The sequence below is a fragment of the Aegilops tauschii genome, chromosome 1, assembly GCF_002575655.3.
Source record: "Aegilops tauschii subsp. strangulata cultivar AL8/78 chromosome 1, Aet v6.0, whole genome shotgun sequence".
Taxonomy (NCBI): Eukaryota; Viridiplantae; Streptophyta; class Magnoliopsida; order Poales; family Poaceae; genus Aegilops; species Aegilops tauschii.
The window spans coordinates 371,090,982-371,107,087 of NC_053035.3; the positions used below are offsets into that span (position 1 = coordinate 371,090,982).

The 16,106-nt window shown below is 44.1% G+C and overlaps 1 long non-coding RNA gene across 1 annotated transcript; it reads right to left on the reverse strand.

Annotated features, from left to right (window-relative positions):
- Positions 1-3,603: 3,603 nt before the first annotated feature.
- Positions 3,604-4,963, reverse strand: LOC120968136 (uncharacterized). Its single transcript, XR_005762315.3, has 2 exons — positions 4,453-4,963; positions 3,604-3,978 (listed from the first exon to the last, which is right to left on the reverse strand). It is a non-coding gene; the product is annotated as an uncharacterized lncRNA (long non-coding RNA).
- Positions 4,964-16,106: the final 11,143 nt, after the last annotated feature.

A 16,106-nucleotide genomic window follows, 5' to 3' on the forward strand; every position in this document is an offset into this window, starting at 1 on the left:
GTTGGGATCTTGGAGGCCGGTCATCTAACCGATGAGATGGCTGCGCTGCTGCAGCGGCAGCACCCGCCGGGAGATAAAGGCGGCAATGAGGTCGGTGCCAGTGAGCCTCTCCTGCTCCTTCATCACCGACACCCGCTCGCACAGGTTTAGCACCTCCTGCGACGGGCGCTTGGGGTAATACCCCCAGTTCTACTTCCCCCACGGCGGCGAGTTGATGAACGGCGGGAGGTTGATGCGGTCCTTGCCGAGGTTGCGGACGTAGAAGAAAGAATTCTGCCATTTCTTGCAGAATCCTCCAGCGGCACCTTCGGGCAGTCGGCGCCCGACCGCTTGGAGATGACGGCCTCCCTGCACTCGGACATCTCCCCGGCCTTCGGCCCCTGCTGCTTCAAGGAGAAGAAGCGCACCCAGAGGTCGATCGAAGGTTCAACCCCCAGGTACCCGTCGTAGAGGGTAACGAAGCCGGACAGCTGCACGATGGCGCCGGCGCCAAGATGGTGGGGCTGGAGCTCGAAGAACTCCAGAAAGTCGCGGAAGAAGCCGCTCGCGGGAAGCCCAAACCCGCGCTTGAAGTGCAGCAGGAAGACCACCCGCTCCGAGCCCTCGGGCCGCGGCTCCCGCTCGCCCTGCGGGAGGCGCACCTCGACCTCCTCCGCCCTCCGCAAGCGCCTGGTGTCGCGCAGGTAGGTGATGTTGTCGGGGGTGACGGTGGAACCCATCCACGATCCTGACGGCAGCGCCATCTACCCGAGCGCGGGGGAAGAGGGAGGAGCAAAGGAAGAAGATGGCAAGAAAGCTCTGCTCAAGACTGCGGGCGTCGCGGCTAGCGGCGGCCGTCGGAGGCAGAGAGGATGAAGAGGCAGCGGGCGTGAGCGTGAATGATCTCCGCCGCCCCTTTCGCCCCCAATTTATAAGCCACGGTTTGAAACGTGGGGAAGTGGAATCGTTAGCGCTTGCCCCTCCCACTTCCCCGCAATAAGTGCGCATGTAGGCGTGCAGTAACTGCTTGGGGAATAGCAACCGACCCTCAGACGCCGCAATAAATCCGCACGCGTGGGCCAAGGGCGCGCACCCCCCCCCCCCCCCCCCCCCGCGCGCGGGGCCGTCGCCCAGTCCCGTCACGCGCGTGGCCTGTCAGGCCCCTCTGGCTCCCAGGCGCCACGTGGCGACTGCGCGAAGCCCGAAAGATTTGTCGAGCTCCTCGGTTCCTGCCGCGGGCGGGATGCCGCGATCTGGCTTCCGGAAGCCGGCACACAGTGGGTGTTGCCGGACCCGGCGCTCACCAAAATCCGCCTCTGCAAGGGGGGGAACTGCGAAGGCCCTCCCATCTGAAGACGACGGACCTTCACAGCTTCGGGGACTACTGTCGGGGGGATGAACCCCAGGCAGGCAACGGAACCCGGATCCTTTTCAAAAATGACGGGGCCAGCACCGCCCCTCGGTCCGGCTCACCCTTGGCCGGGTCGCTCGACCCGGCCAGGCCTTGCGACCTGGCGGGGTCTGCAACCTGGCCGGACTCCTCGACTCAGCCCCAACAACCAAGCTCAAGACTTCTCCAGCAAGCCAGCCCCGCCCCTGGCGTGCTCTCCAAACCAGGCCGAGGGTCAGCGCCCATCCCATCCCGGCCGTACGATGGGACGAGTCTCCATCAACTGATGACCGAAGCCACACACTACAAGAAATATGTCAACTTGTGACCCTCACAATTGGTCCCTGAAAGGTCATTGATTTTCATTTGTGACCTTTTTTTGACCAAAAACAGATGGTCAAAAGCTGGCAGTCGTAAACTAAAATTAACAACCTTCTCTGTGAGAAGGTCGTAGACGTTTACAACCAAAACAGAAGGTCGTTGAACCCATGACCTTTGGTTTTGGTCACTGGCTGTCTGCCCAGGCCACGTCGGATCCGACGTGGTAATCTGACGTGGAAAATTGCGACCAATTGAAAAGGTCAAAAATTAGAATCGGCCCGGTCCAATTGGGTGTTTATATGGGCCAAGCCCATTAATTCAGCCAATTTAGTGTATTTTTTCTGTCAATTTTTGTTAGCTTCATGGGCCAAGCCCAACATCGCAACCTTTTTATATTTGGGCCATGGCCATTTTGGCTGAGCAGTTCAAGTATTTCTGTTTTATCTCAACAGTTTGTTTTTTTATATGTATCATGGGTCCACTAGTCAGATGGATCCTAGTTATCATGTTCTCATAAGTGGGTCCAAGTTGTCAGGTTTCTAGCAAGTGGGTCCAACTTGTCAGGGTCATATTCCTCATTTCATTTTGACAGTAAATAAATAACCAATATTTAAATTGGCACTGACAAAAACACATATAATACTTCAAATAACAACAGCCAGATTCAGTATAGAGCCAGATTCTATATGGAGCTCCTGCTCTACAAATAACGCGCAATACAATGGTGCTCCTGCTCTACAAATAACTCTACAAGTGGAGTAACTAATTTACAAGCTCTACAAGCACTATATTCTTCAGGATGGAGCTCCTTCGTTAGCATTACAAACAGGCGCACATGCACCTGCTCCTGCTCATAGTCAGGACGCCCTGTTACATGAATCAGCAAAGAATCATCAGAAAACTGGAGCAAATATATTATGAAGAGACCATTCAATAAAAAGGACAAGTTCTTCAGAATGATAACACAAATTCAATTAGTACAATGCTTTTCGAAGTCACAAAAAATAACGATTACTACATGGCAGATGATCATGAAGAGTATAAACACATCTTAAATCTTACTTGTAAAAACAGAATACATTAGTGCATGGGAGTTCAGGCAGAAAACATACTGCCACAGTGTGCCCCTGGTTAGCCCAAATCAGCAGCTCGCCACACTCCTCCAACAGACTGAACCTCTACTTGTTGTCTCGCCTGACCGCCTACACGTGAGTAGGAAAAAAACATTTACTTGAAGCATCTTACAATTCACAACAAATTCGAGACTGACCCAATTAATTTTACCACATATAGAGATTTTACAATCAAAGTTCATGGTACTAGGCTGCTAGCTATCAAGATGAAAACAACATGTAGCAGATACATTGTACAAACAGGAATTTTACAACATCGCCTTAACACTGCGTGTGCAATGATTTGGCTAACAAGTGCAAACAACACGGAACACATACGGTAACACAACTAAGAACATCACGGTCCATCACAATAATGTAACCAGTCAAGGGCTGCTCTAAGCAAGCATAGTTGCACATGCAAAGTCAACTTTCTAGTTAAATGCTCTACAGGTCTTCTAAATTGCCCGACAGATAAAGAATAGCACAAAATACTTCATGAAAGCACAAAATCATTACATTGTACTAGTACTGAAACAGAAACAGGAACAAATCAAGCTTCGGCTCCCACGCAAATTGGGATACAGCAATCCAGTATCAAAAATAAACTACCAGAATACATAGAAATTCCATGCAGATGAGTAATTCCATAATACAGTTTCTTTTTTTGAAGAGTTGCATATCACAATAAAAACAGATACAATGTTTAATTGCCCGAGGACAAAACAGTATAGTAAAGAACACAGAACATACAAGGCATGCATACATTATTAATTAAAAGAGAGGATCGATAAATAAGGATGAGTTAACCCATATCGATAAATAAAATCTATAGATGATTCCATACAATGTAGAACTGTTGTACTTGGCAATGCACACTAGCTACTGATGACTGGTTATATTGGTTCATTGTCATCAAATTAAAAAAGAACTACCCTGATCAAGCATACATAAGCATAAAAAAGATCAAACAAGCACATTGTGCATTTTCTTTTTAAATGTGATACACAATAAGCATAAGTAACCACTAGGAAAATAACTTGCTATCTACATGCCCTATTATCAGCAACAAGAACATTAGGCAAGGAATAACAGAATATTTCCAATGCAATCTGTCTCCATCCCCAGCACTGCGGCAACAGTCTCCAGCATCATTGCGCGGCAGCCATACCTCCTCTGCAACCCAATTTGAAGGGTCAGCTTCAGAACATGATAAACTTCGAAGTACAATACAGGAGACCAAGATGATAAACTGGTGCAAAAATCATGATAAACAGGTACCCCTCTCTGTCTGAACCCTTTTCTTGCACATATGGATGTGCTAACAATACAACTAGCATTAAAGCTGAATATATGTCCATGTTTCCTAGCAAACAAAAATCTTGTACAAACTAGCATTGAAGCTGAATATATTCCCATAACAACTAGCAGCACCAGCTTATGAAACCACATATATATTCCCATCTAATTTATTCCAATGGATGTTAAATTAAGAGATGTATTGCAAATGTCTGAAGCAATGTTATGCGCTATATCCATCTCATTATCTGAAGGCAGGCAAACTAAGATTTCACCCAACCTACAACAGTTGCTGCCACAACCAAACAACATAGTAGTTCTACCTGCAGTAGCTGGAGGCAATTGTCTCACCTGCGGTAGCTGTCCAGGAGCAAGTTGAGGACGGCCGGGGCAGGAGCAGCAGGATGCAGCTTGGGGACTTGGTCGGGTAACACAACCGGCAGCAGCAGCAGGTCCAGCACGTCCTACACTAGAAGCAGCTCCCATGGCCTTGAATTACTTTCCTTGACACAATACGAGCACACATCAATTGGAGATGATGAGAAGTTGTAGAAGAAGGAGTCCACGAGCATCAGCAGGCAATGGAGTGGAAGAAGATGAAATCGAGAGGCGGGGCGAACCTTGCTGCTGCTGCTGCCGTTGTGTCCTTGAGCTCGACCTCGCTGACCTTGACAATGTCTGCCTGGTCCCAGATGCTCAAGATCTTAGTGCGAGCCTCCTCAAGGGATGGCCACAATGCCTCCCTCAGGTTCGGGTCATACGAGAGAAGCGCGCCGGCCTCTTTGGCAACCTTCATGGCGTGCAGATGCGCTGTCCGGCAAGGCTCGGCAATCAAGCTTATTGATCCATAGTGGAAGACTGCAGCCTGGGTACATCACAAGTTGTGAGACATTTTCCCTCAAAGAAATAAAACGTTGCAGTATAGAAACTTTCACAACAAATTAACAGTTCAGTACATAATCTGCAAAACAAATTGACAGATAAGAATTGGAACACTTTCTTATAAGTTCTGCATGCAGAGCACAAATTTATAACAATAAAACAGTTGAAACATCTGGCGCCACCAGATATGTGGTAGTTCTGGGTCACAAAATTATACTGTACATAGAAAGGAGCCCAAGCTCACCTGACATGCACAATTCTAAAATTACAGCAGTCTGACAGTACAAAACACCTAATAACATGCAAATATTTTCCATAAGTTTTACTAACTAGGACAAGAACTGATCTATCTGTCACCAGCGGACACTCTAAATTATTGTGCATCACACGGATTCTTAAAGTATCATACTTGGCCGGCCAGCTCAGGCCGGCCGATGGATCCAAGAACCACAAAAATGATTTGTTTCATATAGGAGATATGATTTGCTGGACCCACAGAAACAACTCAGACCAGAACAACACTATAGAGTTCAGTCACAAATTGGTTCTGGCATACAGATTTTCGGATACCTAGAACATGTGGCGATCCAGGTTGACATAACTGCAAGGGAATACAATAGATAATTGACAGAACTAACAACACATGCTTCAAGATTAATCACGGATAATAACGATCAGCCACATAATCTACCACGAACCCGTGGTAACAGGCACCATCACTCAGCTACACCAACAGCCTACCGAAGCAAAATTCCAAATCGGATGAAAAATCACGGCGCACATCCAGCGGAATCACGTTTGAATAGGATGGGATCTAATCTGATACCGGCGTCATCTAATTAGGGAACAACCTAAACAAACACCGGTAAGAATGGTGCTGAAAAGGAGAGAGAAGATTTGAAGGGAAGGGGAATTGCTTACCATGAAGAAGGAGTTGGGGGACTGGACGAGGTGCTTCTTCTTGTGCTTGAGCTTCTCGAGCTCCTTCGGCGGGTTGAGCAGGTCGATGTCGTTCTGGAGCACCTGCACCACGCACCACACAAGAAGAATCAAGAACCGTAAATCCAAATCGAAAGAAGAACCAAGCAAGGGAAGGCATGGAGATTGGTCGGTCGGTCGGCGCACCATCGCTTGAGGGCTCGGGAGTCGTCGGAGGTAGAGCACCGCCGGAGTTGGAGCCGACTGAAACCCTAGCCGCCACGGGGTAGGGTTTCGGGCTCCCCCTGCCATGGCCGCGGGACCTGAGCTGCTGCTGGGTTGGATCTGTCGCGCGCCAGCTGTGGGGTAGCAGGTCGCTGGCAAGCCTGGTGGAGCGGAGGTCGCGCCGGCCGATGGGATAGGGGGAGAGGAGGTCGCGGGAGGAAGGGGTTGGGGTCGGGGGTCGCGGGAGGGAGGGAGGGAGAAAGAAAGGAGGCGGGGGTGGAAGGAAAATATCCACGAGGACTAGGGTTTCGGCTTAGGTGGGCTTGGGGTGAGGACTGTCGTTGGATCCGCGAGCATCCGATGGTGTTCGATCCATGATCCGCGTGAAATGCCCACAGACCAATCAAAATGCAGTACACGGGTACGATGTCATGACCATTTAAATTGGTCATAGTTGACTAAAAAATTGGTCATGGTTGATTAAAAATTTATTTTCCATTTTTCAAGTGCCGAAAATGATTTTTTTGTGAAGGACCTACAATATATTTGTCGCAAAATTAGACCAAATCAATTTTCTAAAATATTAGAACATACTTAATGTATAATTGACCAAATACTTGGGTGTCAAAAGTTTTGATTCACCTCTCATGAAAAAGACAAATTTCCGCCAATCCAGATGGAAACGGGTCAAATTTGAACTGCAGCTACCTTATAGTTTGTTATTTATTTTTTCCAAAAATCATTTTTTGGTACATAAGTATCTATTTAATCAAACAAGCATCAAAAAAATTCGAAGATTCAACTACTAGCTAGGAACGGTCATTCCCGCCGTTTTGACCACATTTTGAAACGGGCATAAAAAATTCAAAAAAAATCAAAAAATTGGAAAACCTTCGCATTGTGTCATTATATGTGACTAAGTTACCAGGAAAAATAATAAACTTGTAATATGGCAATTCTTTTAAAAAAGTGTTCTCGGAAATGAGCTATCATGTGTGAAGATTCATGGCTTTCAAGTCAAATGATCAATCTTATGGCCACATTCATGGTATAGTTTGTTCAAATGATCTCATATTGTGCACAAGGGTGCATATTGGAATGGCAAACAATGTTGCCTAAGGGAGTTTTCATTTTCTTTGCACGGAAAATTCATTTTCCATTTTTTGAGTGCCCGGAGTGAGGTTTTTTTATGAAGGAACTACCAAATAATTGTTGCAAAAATGGACCAAATCAATTTTATAAAATACTATGCCATGTTTAATGCACAATTGACACAATGGTTGGGTGTCGAAAGCCTTGATCCACCTCTGGTGAAAAAGACAAATTTCCGCCTATTCAGTAGGAAGCGGGTCAAATTTGAACTGTAGCTGCCTCATAGTTTGCTATTTATTTTTTCAAAAAATCATTTCTAGGTACATAAGTATCTATTTAATCAGAGAAAGATAAAAAAAAATTCAAGATTCAACCACTAGCTAGGAACGGTCAAGCCCGCCGTTTTGACCGCATTTTGAAACGGGCATAAAAATTTCAAAACATTGGAAAACCTTCGCATCGTGTCATGATATGTGACCAAGTTTCCAGGAAAAATAATAAACTTGTAATACGACAATTATTTTTAAAAAGTGTTCTCAGAAATGAGCTATCATGCGTGAAGATTCATGGCTTTCAAGACAAATGATCAATCTTATGGCCACATTCATGGCATAGTTTGTTCAAATGATCTCATATTGTGCAAAAGGGTGCATCTTGGAATTCCAAACAATGTTTCCTAAGGGAGTTTTCATTTTCTTTGCACGGAAAATTCATTTTCCATTTTCCGAGTGCCCGAAATGAGTTTTTTTTGTGAAGGACCTACCATATATTTGTTGCAAAATTGGACCAAATCAATTTTATAAAATAGTAGGACATATTTAATGCACAATTTACCAAATGGTTGGGTGTAAAAAGTTTTGATCCAACTCTCGTGAAAAAGACAATTTTCCGCCGATTCAGTTGGAAGCGGGTCAAATTTGAACTATAGCTACCTCGTAATTTGCTCTTTATTTTTTTCCAAAAATCATTTCTAGGTACATAAGTATCTATTTAATCAGAGAAACATCAAAAGGTCTCCAAGATTCAACAACTAGCTAGGAACGGCCAAGCCCGCCGTTTTGACCGCATTTTGAAACAGGCATAAAAATTCAAAAAAATCAAAAAATTGGAAAACCTCCGCATTGTGTCATTATATGTGACCAAGTTTCCAGAAAAAATAATAAACTTGTAATATGGTAATTATTTAAAAAAGTGTTTTTAGAAATGAGCTATCATGTGTGAAGATTCATGGCTTTCAAGCCAAATGATCAATCTTATGGCCCAATTCATGGCATAGTTAGTTCAAATGACCTCATATCGTGCACATGGGTGCATCTTGGAATGACAAACAATATTGCCTAAGGAAGTTTTCATTTTCTTTGGACGAAAAATTCATTTTCCATTTTTTCGATTACCAAAAATGAGTTTTTTTGTGAAGGACCTACCATATATTTGTTGCAAAATTGGACCTAATCAATTTTATAAAATATTAGGACATATATAATGCACAATTGACAAAATGGTTGGGTGTCAAAAGTTTTGATCCACCTCTGGTGAAAAAGACAAATTCCCGCCGATTCAGTAGGGAGCGGGTCAAATTTGAACTGTAGGTGCCTCATAGTTTGCTCTTTATTTTTTCCAAAAATCATTTCTAGTTACATAAGTACCTATTTAATCATAAATACATGGTTTGGTGGCGATACGTCGAGGTTTGAACGGTGGCCGAGGGCCCCAACTCTAGAGCGCGTAAACTCGCATGCCCGCCGCGTGGTCACCGCGTGACCGTAGCGTTGCCATGTGTTCTAGGCGGCCTAGGCATGTCTAGTGGGTTGGGCACTCCCCAGGTAGGTGCTAGGAAGAAAATCACAACATAATATCCTCACGAGGAGACTGATCGATGCTCAAACATGAATAAGCAGCCAAGTGTTTGATTAGCGGTACGGGAAATGCACATGGCTAATGGGCGTGAGTTTTGGCTGAGGATGATCAGTTACTAAGAAGACCGTCTTCACAAATTTTCAGCTCAAAAGGAGGAGCCTAGGTGGTACTTTCTTTGCAAAGTACCACACTGGACATAAATACGAATGTTGAAGCTGGGCTCAAAATAATGAATGGATTGAGCTGGCATTTGGTGGAGGATGGTTATTTGGGCATAGGAAAGCATTGTAGAAAATGGATACCATTTGGACATGCCAAAGTGGTACTTCCTTCACAAAGTGTTTTTTCTGAACAGAATAGGAAAATGAATATTTTTGAATTATTTTTGAACTAGGCAAGGAAGGTTTTTTTACATATTTGACGAGGATATGACCCAAAGAATTTATGAGATTTTTTTGGGAATTTTGGGAATGACAGAAATATAGGTTGCTTCACAACCTAGGGCAAAAACTGCCACATGGACATGACACATAGGCAAAACTGATGAGGTGGCGCCTAGTCATAGCAACCCACCACAATTTACAAGGTTATGACCATCTATATTGGTCATGATCAGCTAGAAATAAGGCAGCGGACCAGTGCAATCTGCTTTATGACCATTTTGTGGAAGGAAATTACGACCTTTCTCACCAAAATGGTCGTTATAGTTTAGTGTTTGGAGTCCCCCGAACAGCTTTTGACCAATTGGTCTCAAATGGTCATAGATCTATGACCAATTCTTCCAGGGTCACTGCCAGAAGGTCACTAGTTGACATATTTCTTGTAGTGACAGTGCCCCGCCCATGCCTCTCGTCAGCCGGACGAGGCAACAATGCCCCCCACCTACCCGTTGACCAGCGCTGGCGTGGCAATAGTGCCCCAGACGTCACCTATGATGCCAGCAAGCGGTGACCTGACGGAGCACCACTGTGGATCGACTCGGCCACGCCCTGACGGTCGACAAGACGGCGCATAGTACCCCTGGGCGCATGGGGCCCGCGCCCGGAGAACCCGGCGAGACCTGGTACCCGGCGGTTCCCAGCGCCGGGTTCCCTGGACACTGACGACCCGGCCCTACGGCCTTGTAACATTACCATTGTACCCCTGGGGGGTTGACCTATAACACCCCCAGGAGCCCTCATGCATACGGGCAACTCACTCATTCACACAAGCAACACCACACACCCAGCAAAGAACACCCGAGGAGAGGGAGCAGCCTAAGCCTTGGCCCAACCTCCTTCTTCCTCCACACAGCTCTTGGAGCAACTCTGTACTATTACGTATAAACCACACTCGGCAGGACTAGGGGTGTTATCTCTCCGGAGAGCCCCGAACCTGGGTATGTCTTGCGTCCCGCGCTCGCTCATGCCGACCTCGCCACTGGAGCCCACCAATGCCCTCGAGCCTCCTCCTATCTTTAGCCATCCCATGGCATCCGCCGTGCACCCACCATGGCAGCATTGTTAAGATAATGTCTCGGTTAATATGAATGAATCACACTGATTGAGAATTGCTACTCTCCTGCTTTGTTTCCCATTAAGATAAGGTAGATCAGTAGATGTTTTTCTTCTGGGAGTATAAGTCATCATCGTTTCCCTTATACCTCTCGTTGCTTACAGGGATATCAAAATTAAAGCTCGGTTTTATTCCAACTTTGATTTTAGTTGAACTGCACAAAAGGAGCCAATGTGTCTAAGGCAAACTGCTGCATTAGTGGGTCCAGTTGGTCTTACGACTTTGCAGAAAGAAGCAGTCATTGTTTGTGCTATATTACACAAGGAATGATCGAGAAGCTTTACAGAGTATTAGCAGACGCTGGTGACATGAATAGTCTGCAGAGAGCATAGGAAACTCTACAACACGTGGAGTGCACTGGGCAAAAAGTGCCCAAACAAGTACAAGAAGCCAGGACAGGACTCCAAATCTGTCAATGTCATTCTAATCAACAATGATGGGGCATCTGGGTATGGTAATCTGTTTACCGTACTTTCAGTTTGTTAGTCCACCGATTGGTGGGTTGACACTGGGGCCAATATTCATGTGTGTGCTGCTGTGTCTTTGTTTTCTTGCAGCATATAAATACAATATCCACAGGGATGCTCAGCTTGATTTTAGTGGAACTGCACAAAATGTTCAGATTGTTTGTGTCCTCCATAATACTTCATCATGCACAATACATCGAATGGTTCTCTAATCATTCGTCGTCACCTTGAGCCACCGGACTATATGTTTGAATGGTGCTGCCAGCGTCGGCCATTAAGAAGGGTAAGAAGAAAGACTAAAAGAGAGATGGCTGCTTTACTTGTGGTTCGGAGGAACACTGGGTAAACAAGTGCCCAAACAAGTATCAAGAAGCCAGGACAGGACTCCAAGTTTGTCTATGTCACTCTAAGCAACAATGATGGGGCATCTGGGTATGGTAATCTGATTACCATAATTTCAGTTTGTTAGTCCACCGATTGGTGGGTTGACACTGGGGCCAATATTCATGTGTGTGCTGATGTGCCTTTGTTTTCTAGCAGCATATAAATACGAAATCCACAGGGATGCTCAGCTTGATTTTAGTGGAACTGCACAAAATGTTCAGATGTTTCGTGTGCTCCATAATACTTCATCATGCACAATACATTGAATGGTTATCTAATCATTCATCGTCACCTTGAGCCACGGACTATCAGATGACAAACTGATGACAAACCCTGCCCGTCCCACAATCATAGGCATTACATATTTTGAATGGGAAAAGCTTTTCAAAGTTGACATTAGTTTAATATATTGGAATTGGAAAACCTTGTCAATTTTTGCTCATTGATGTTAGCCAGAAGACATGCATTTGATATTTTTGAGTGGGATGCCCTTTGCTGTGAGCAACGTCGGTCGTTTTTTCCTATTCATGTCTTCAGTTCAGAAGTAAATATTTACTCTGCTGAGATGCATAGTCACATGAATGTTGACTTATGTAAGCTATTTTAAGAGTTTGTTCTGAATGTTTTCTATGTAATGCCAGGCCTTGTGAGTTTGATTGCAAAGTTGAGCTTGGAATGTTGTGGCATGCGGCATCACGATCTGTTCACCGTGCCTCCTGAGAATAATGCTTCATATTGTTTTGCATGTTGAACTAATGCCCGTGATTTGCATGTTAAGAAGATCATCCTCTTCTGTTGTTTCTGTGCTTAAGAAGTTCATTGTCTTATGTTTCATTCATAGCCTATACGACAACTTGGGTAGGTTAGAGGTGAAACCATATGATTTTCCGACAAACTCATCATCTTAGGCCATGATTGGATCGTCGTTTTCCAACCAAAACCGCTTGTAAAATTGATGCTTGTAAATAAAAGCAGATGGTCTCGGGCGAAGCGCTTGGTTGGTCGATTTCGACTAGTAAAATATACACTGGTCTCTCAAATTACACGCGTAACCCGCCGGTTTTACTTACAGACCTCGGGCCCTCGGTTTCATTACGCCTGTATTTTACGCATTGTTTTTGATGACGAGTAAATTACACTTGTATCTTAATACATGTGTGAAATAAACCAGAGCTCCCAAGTGCGGCCTTACCGTTTCATGCCGTCTCAGTCTCTCGAAGGTGCTCATAGGTGTCAGATGATCCTGGCTTCCTGAATGAGTAGCGGACGCTGTATCAGACCATCCGTAGGGCTCGCGAGGCCCTCTCCGTCGTCCTTCGAGTTGTTGCGCTCGCCGTCGCGCCGAGCATTGTCAACATGGTCAGCGAACATGAGGATTCAGGAGATGACTTTATTTTGACTGGATGACAGTAGGGACCCACTAGGGCCATAGCCGTATTTACGCAAGTGCCTCTATTTTTTTTTCTTCCTCCTGGTTTCCTGACATCACGGTCCCTGATACGTCTCCAACGTATATATAATTTTTGATTGCTCCATGCTATATTATCTTCTGTTTTGGACAATATTGGGCTTTATTATTCACTTTTATATTATTTTTGGGACTAACCTATTAACCGGAGGCCCAGCCCAGAATTGCTGTTTTTTGCCTATTTCAGAGTTTCACAGAAAAAGAATATCAAACGGAGTCCAAACGGAATGAAACCTTCGGGAACGTGATTTTTGGAAAACGAACATGATCCAGGAGACTTGGACCCTAAGTCAAGGAAGCTTCGAGGAAGCCACGAGGTAGGGGGCGCGCCTACCCCCCCCCCCAGGCGCGCCCTCCACCCTCGTGGGCCCCACATTGCTCCACCGACGTACTCCTTCCTCCTATATATACCTACGTACCCCCAAACGATCAGATACGGAGCCAAAAACCTAATTGCACCGCCGCAACCTTCTGTACCCACGAGATCCCATCTTGGGGCCTGCTCTGGAGCTCCGCCGGAGGGGCATCGATCACGGAGGGCTTATACATCAACACCATAGCCTCTTCGATGAAGTGTGAGTAGTTTACCTCAGACCTTCGGGTCCATAGTTAGTAGCTAGATGGCTTCTTCTCTCTTTTTGGATCTCAATACAATGTTCTCCCCCTCTCTCGTGGAGATCTATTCGATGTAATCTTCTTTTGCAGTGTGTTTGTTGAGACCGATGAATTGTGGGTTTATGATCAAGTTTATCTATGAACAATATTTGAATCTTCTGAATTCTTTTATGTATGATTGGTTATCTTTGCAAGTCTCTTCGAATTATCAGTTTGGTTTGGCCTACTAGATTGATCTTTCTTGCAATGGGAGAAGTGCTTAGCTTTGGGTTCAATCTTGCGGTGTCCTTTCCCAGTGACAGTAGGGGCAGCAAGGCACGTATTGTATTGTTGCCATCGAGGATAACAAGATGGGGTTTTTATCATATTGCATGAATTTATCCCTCTACATCATGTCATCTTGCTTAAGGCGTTACTCTATTCTTATGAACCTAATAATCTAGATGCATGCTGGATAGCGGTCGATGTGTGGAGTAATAGTAGTAGATGCAGGCAGGAGTCGGTCTACTTGTCTCGGACGTGATGCCTATATACATGATCATACCTAGATATTCTCATAACTATGCTCAATTCTATCAATTGCTCAACAGTAATTTGTTCACCCACCGTAAAATACTTATACTCTTGAGAGAAGCCACTAGTGAAACCTATGGCCCCTGGGTCTATCTTCATCATATTAATCTTCCAACACTTAGTTATTTCCGTTGCTTTTTACTTTGCTTTTATTTTACTTTGCATCTTTATCATAAAAATACCAAAAATATTATCCTATCATATCTATCAGATCTCACTCTCGTAAGTGACCGTGTAGGGATTGACAACCCCTTATCGCGTTGGTTGCGAGGATTTATTTGTTTTGTGTAGGTGCGAGGGACTCGTGCGTAGCCTCCTACTGGATTGATACCTTGGTTCTCAAAAACTGAGGGAAATACTTACGCTACTTTGCTGCATCACCCTTTCCTCTTCAAGGGAAACCAACGCAGTGCTCAAGAGGTAGCAAGAAGGATTTCTGGCACCGTTGCCGGGGAGGTCTACGCAAAAGTAAACATACCAAGTACCCATCACAAACTCTTATCTCCTGCATTACATTATTTGCCATTTGCCTCTCGTTTTCCTCTCCCCCACTTCACCCTTGCCATTTTATTCGCCCTCTCTTTTACGCTCGCCTCATTTTCGCTTGCTTGTTGTTTGCTCGTGTGTTGGATTGCTTGTTTGTCACGATGGCTCAAGATAATACCAAATTATGTGACTTTACCAGTACCAACAATAATGATTTCCCTAGCACTCCGATTGCTCCTCTTACCGGTACTGAATCTTGTGAAATCAATACTGCTTTGTTGAATCTTGTCATGAAAGATCAATTCGCTGGCCTTCCTAGTGAAGATGCCGCTACTCATCTAAATTGCTTCGTTGATTTGTGTGATATGCAAAAGAAGAAAGATGTTGATAATGATATTGTTAAATTGAAGCTATTTCCTTTTTCACTTAGAGATCGTGCTAAAGCTTGGTTTTCGTCTTTGCCTAAAAATAGTATTGATTCTTGGAAGAAGTGCAAAGATGCTTTTATCTCTTAAGTATTTTCCTCCCGCTAAGATCATCTCTCTTAGAAACGATATTATGGATTTTAAGCAACTTGATCATGAACATGTTGCACAAGCTTGGGAGAGGATGAAATTAATGATACGTAATTGCCCTACTCATGGTTTGAATTTGTGGATGATTATACAAAAATTTTATGCCAGATTGAATTTTGCTTCTAGAAATCTTTTAGATTCGACCGCGGGAGGCACTTTTATGGAGATCACTTTAGGAGAAGCTACTAAACTCCTAGATAATATTATGGTTAATTATTCTCAATGGCACACTGAAAGATCTACTAATAAAAAAGTGCATGCAATAGAAGAAATTAATGTTTTGAGTGGAAAGATGGATGAACTTATGAAATTATTTGCTAGTAAGAGTGTTTATTCTGATCCTAATGATATGCCTTTGTCTACTTTTATTGAGAATAATAATGAATCTAATCTATGGATGTGAATTTTGTTGGTAGGAATAATTTTGGTAACAACGCGTATAGAGGAAACTTTAATCCTAGGCCTTATCCTAGCATTTCCTCTAATAATTATGGAAATTCCTACAACAACTCTAATGGAAATTTTAATAAGATGCGCTCTGAATTTGAGACTAGTGTTAAAGAGTTTATGAATTCACAAAAGAATTTCAATGCTTTGCTTGAAGGGAAATTGCTTAAAGTTGATGAATTGGCTAGGAACGTTGATAGAATTTCTCTTGATGTTGATTCTTTAAAACTTAGATCTATTCCTCCTAAGCATGATATCAATGAGTCTCTTAAAGCCATGAGAATTTCCATTGATGAGTGCAAAGAAAGAACCGCTAGCATGCGTGCTAAGAAAGATTGCTTTATGAAAGCGTGTTCTTCAAATTTCTATGCAAATAAAGATGAATATCTAAAAGTTATTGATGTGTCCCCTATTAAATCTTTGTTTTGCAATATGAATCTTGATAATGATGGGACTGAATAT